The following is a 4964-nucleotide window of genomic DNA, read 5'->3' on the forward strand; positions in this document are numbered from 1 at the left end:
AACGTGGATCTCCGAGCCGAAGATCCGGAGGTCCGTCCTGCCTTCGATCGCTGCGTGTTGTCGCTCAACAGGGGCATGGCGGCGCTTGATGACCAGTTTGTCGGCAAAGTGTTGATGGTAACCATCAACGGAGACCGGCCTCCTGTCTCGCCGGACGACCTTGTCAAAGCTCTTGGCATTGTGCACGGCATCCAAATAAGTGACTTGCTGGTCGAAGTCTGTCCGCCACCGGCTGATTTCTTCATTAAGTTCCGGACAACTTTCGACTGCAGTCGTGTGTTCGAATCTTCCTGGTGTTTGTTCTGTGATGGCGCGCTGGTGAGCTTTGATCGGTGGCACCCAGGATGGGGCTCGGTGCCCTCTGAGCTTAAGTTTTTAACAAAGCTTACCTTCCACGGCATGCCTCGACGTGCTTGGAACAGCGAGTCCATGAACAAGCTTATCAACGACCTTGGAGGTGAGCTCGTAAGTATGTTTGTTCCTCCAGACAGCTGGGCTCTGACGGTTATGGCATGGATGAAGAAGCCGTCCACCATACCGAAGGTGATTGGTGTTGAGATACCGGTGCAGGAACCGGGGTTGTACTATTCGTCGCCACCAAGGCCGCCGCGGACCACATTAGGGATGTACCTGTATCGAGTGTTCGTGCATGTCGAAGAAGTGGTCAATCCATCAATCGAAGTCCTGCCGCCGCCGCTGGTGCCAGGGTCCATCGACGACGTCCATTACAGGAGTCAACGTCAAACTTTCCCCGTGTTGCTCGGAATGATGGATGGCACAGGGCCTACTCCATCGCGCGGCGGAGGCCACTGCTTCTTTGGGAGAAGAGGCAGGGTTGGCTGCCTGGATGTGCTCTAATTTGAGGTAACAACTGAATCTTGTCAGATACTAGTTAAATCCGAGCTATGGGTGTGAAGCACTTATATGCCAGTACATTTGATTGTGACATGTTCTAATTTTGTACCTGCACCTTTTTAGAAAGGGTTGTACGTCAACTTAATGTGCTAGCAGAACTTATTGTGTTGTCTGTCTGTTTTCTTTGCACAACATTCAAGATATTTCCCCGTCATTGATAAAGACGATGAACCGTTATGTACGACTTCGTTGGTTTCAACATAGCCCTTCCCGTAGCGATGCACTGCTTCCATCCTGATTGTGTCGCCTGCGTGAAATTTTTGTATGCAAGTTCAGTGTGCTATGATGTTCTATATGATTGTGTCAACTATATAAGTTTTTACTGAGCATCAGCAATGCATATGGCTGAAATATGTATTTACGAGCATCGACTGATGGGTCACACACACACACACGCACACGCACATGCACACGCACAAGTGGGACCCGTTGAATTATTTATTTACTCGTGACAGCTTTTAATTAGGTTCCACTGTAATCTAACTTTTTCTTAAGTTATTAATTGAGCTCAGTGACTTCAAAAAGTTGTACAGAAGCCTTGTTTGGGCCTTTCCGACGTCACTGAATGTGGGCTGAGTAACCAGGTTAGGTTGTATTGTACTACACAGGCCTTTTTTCAACATCAGCAATGCAACTGGGCCGACAGTTGTACACAATATCCGGGTCAACTTGTTATTCTCCGCCCCGCTGGGCTGCAAACTTTCCTAGGAGGTATGCATTAGGCTTAACAAGAAAACGGACTTTAAGAAATAATAAATGGGATGTAATTATAATAACTGGACATTTACTATGCACCAAACACGTAATTAGTTTGAAAAATATATTATTTTTGGAATTTGAAAATTTTAATTTCATTACTTGTTGCGCGCGCAATATTTCGTTGGATTTTAACGTAATACACCTTTATTTTGAAATTATATTTAACCTGACTAGAAATTTCAGATAAAAATATTTCGGATCCCATCAAAATGTGGGAAATTTTTTTGAATTCTATTTTGAGCGGTTATTTGAAATTATTAATCGTTGTCCTAGCTAGAAGTTGGGTTGTACTTTTAACAAACTGTAAATGGGCTGTAGTAAATTCCATTATAATTAAAAAATGGGTTGTACATTCTTACAAATCGCAAATGGGCTATATGTTCTCTGCCAAATCCGAGCTGTGGGCCTACTAAGTTGACGCGTACCAAGGGCTTTGTCAACTTAGTCAATATAAACGATTCTAGCTGCAGCGATCGAATGATGTCCATCCAATGGTCGTAGTGCTTCTTCAACCTCTGGTCTTCTTGCTCCAGCCGCCCAAAGCAGCGTCGGTCGTGTCGCGTGCTCCTGCCTCCCGTGCCCGGCTATGATGCCGCGGAGGCCTCACCGCCCCGTACTAGTCCCATCGCTGGTCAGGCCATCCCTCTACTCACCCACCCCCTGTTATTATGCGGCGATGGCAGCCTCACACCATAGCCGAACCAGTGAACCCTCGTACTCCTCTCCGCGCGGGCTTCCACTGCTGCGTCTTCCCCGGCTCCGCGTCGTCCCCTTCCTAGGCCTCGCCGTCGTCTAGACCATCGCCCTGGTGCTCTTGGCGCGGCGTGGTCAACGTGGTCAATGACCGAATTCCATCGGAAGAGTACTGTACATGGAGAGGCTGACAGCTGGGTCCAGGAGGCCGTAAGGAAGTGCTTCCTTATTACGCGCAAAATAATTATTCCTCCACCTGACAGCAGGGACCCACCGTACGGGCCACCTTATTTCACAAAAAAACGTTCCCCCCCCCTGACTGCTGGGACCCACCAGACGGGCCAGCGTATTTTGTGAAAAAACGTTCCCCCCGCTGTCAGCTCGGACCCACCGGAAGTGCCTCCTTATTGCGCACAAAAAAATGAATACTCCCCCTGCTAGCTGGGACCCACCATTGTGGGAGGCTGACTTGTGGGCCTACTAAGTTGACTGGGATGGGGGCCTTTGTCAACTTTAGTCAATATGAACGATTCTAGCTCCAGTGACCGTACGATGTCCATCCAACGGCCGTAGTGCTTCTTCAACCGCTGGTCTTCTTGCTCCAGCCACCCAAAGCAGCGCCGGTCGTGCCGCATGCTCCTGCCTCCCATGGCCGGCCGTGCTGCCGCGGAGGCCTCACCGCCCCCTACTATTCCCACCGCTGGCCAGGCCCTGCGGCGACGGCAGCCTCACACCGCAGCCGAACCAGTGAACCCTCGTACTCCTCTTCGCGCGGGCTTCCACTGTCGCGTCTTCCCCGGCTCCCCGTCGTCTCCTTCCCAGGCCTCGCCGTCGTCCACCGCCCTGGTGCTCTCGGCGCGGCGTGGTCAACATGGTCAAGGAACAACTTCCATCGGACATGGACTGTACATGGAGAGGCTGACAGCTGGGTCCACGGCCGCAGCAAGGAAGTGCCTCCTTATTACACGGAAAATAATGATTCCTCCACCTAATAGCTGGGACCCACCGGATGGGCCACTGTATTTCGCGAAAAAAATGTTTCCCCCTGACTGCTGGGACCCACCAGCTACATCTTCGCACGCAAGGAAGTGCGTCCGGGCAAAAAAATGATTTGCCCCCTGATTGTTGGGACCCACCAGCTACATCTTCGCAGGCAAGGAAGTGTCTGATAGTCGGGACCCACCTGGTCGAAGCGTATGTAGCATTGTCATTCTGGTCGTGAATGTGTGCGTACATATATACTGGTGGATGTAGAGGCGCGCACGTGTCGTAGTAGAGGCGCGTACGTGTCGTAGTAGAGGTGCGCATGTAGCATGTACACGTACGTACAGCGGCCTGGGTGCAAGAAAGAAAATACGGCCACATATGTGTACATACGGGTGGGGTCTCGAATGCCTACTCGCGCATACGTACGGCCAGGGCTCATGTACATGGCTGGGTCGGAACGGAGAATCAGCGTCGTCGTCGTGTTCATGGGGAGGTAAGGGAATGCGTCGTGTTCATGGGGAGGCAACGGAATGCGCCGTGTTCATCGGGAGGCAACGGAACGCGTGGGAGCCAACCGGCTGGGTCGGAACGGAATGCTTGGTCGTGTTCATCGGGAGGGCTTGGACGGAACAGGCGATGGAAAAGAGGCCTGGCGTACCGCACAACGGAGGAAACAGACCTCCTACGTTCGGAACGGGGTCCTGTTGATTGGCAGGGGTCTGGCGTACCGCAAAACGGAGGAAACGGACCTCCTACGGTCGAAATGGGGGTCCTGTTGATCGGGAGGGGTGTGGCGTACCGCAAAACGGACGAAACGGACCTCCTACGGTCGAAACGGGGGTCCTGTTGATCGGGAGGGGTGTGGCGTACCGCAAAACCGACGAAACGGACTTGTGTTGGAGCGCCACGGTCGAAACAGGGGTCCTGTTCATCGGGAGGGGTGTGACGTACCGCAAAACGGGACTCCACGGGATACTGTTCATCTCCACCGTCGACCTCCTCCAGCCTCCACGGGCTCCTATTCATCCAGCCTCCACTGCGCGCTACTCCACCGGCTACTGTTCAACCACCCCTCCACCATCTACTGTTCATCTAGCCGTCCACCACACCACGGGGTCCTGTTCATCCAGAGGCAATGCCACCGCTCACTGTTCATCCAACCCCCCCCTGCAACACTCACTGTTCATCCCAGAGGCAGCATCGATCGGCTTCAGTTAGCAGCAGTAGTGAAGGAATCGCTCGATCGGGTTCAGTTAACAACCATCAATCGATCGCTCGGGTTCAGTAACGCTTAGCCTGCAGTGCAATCACTCGGGTTCAGTTAGAGCACAACGCCTCGCTCGGGTTCAGTTAGAGCCAATGCCTCCCACACACGCGCATACGTGTACGAGAGAAACGCGCATCGCTCGGCCCCCGACCTCCCACCGTAACCGGGAACTCCCCGAAATTTTCCTCCCCCTCGCTTCTACCATGGTTTTTCCCGTCATGGACGGCCCAAAGAATGTCATGCAGCTGCGTCTCCGGCCCGCCTAGGACGAAAAACCCATTTTCTATCATGTTTTTTTGTCATAGAAGTAGGAGCCCACCACATCTATGATGATACCGGGTTT

This window comes from Triticum dicoccoides, chromosome 7A (genome assembly GCF_002162155.2).
Source record: "Triticum dicoccoides isolate Atlit2015 ecotype Zavitan chromosome 7A, WEW_v2.0, whole genome shotgun sequence".
Taxonomy (NCBI): domain Eukaryota; kingdom Viridiplantae; phylum Streptophyta; class Magnoliopsida; order Poales; family Poaceae; genus Triticum; species Triticum dicoccoides.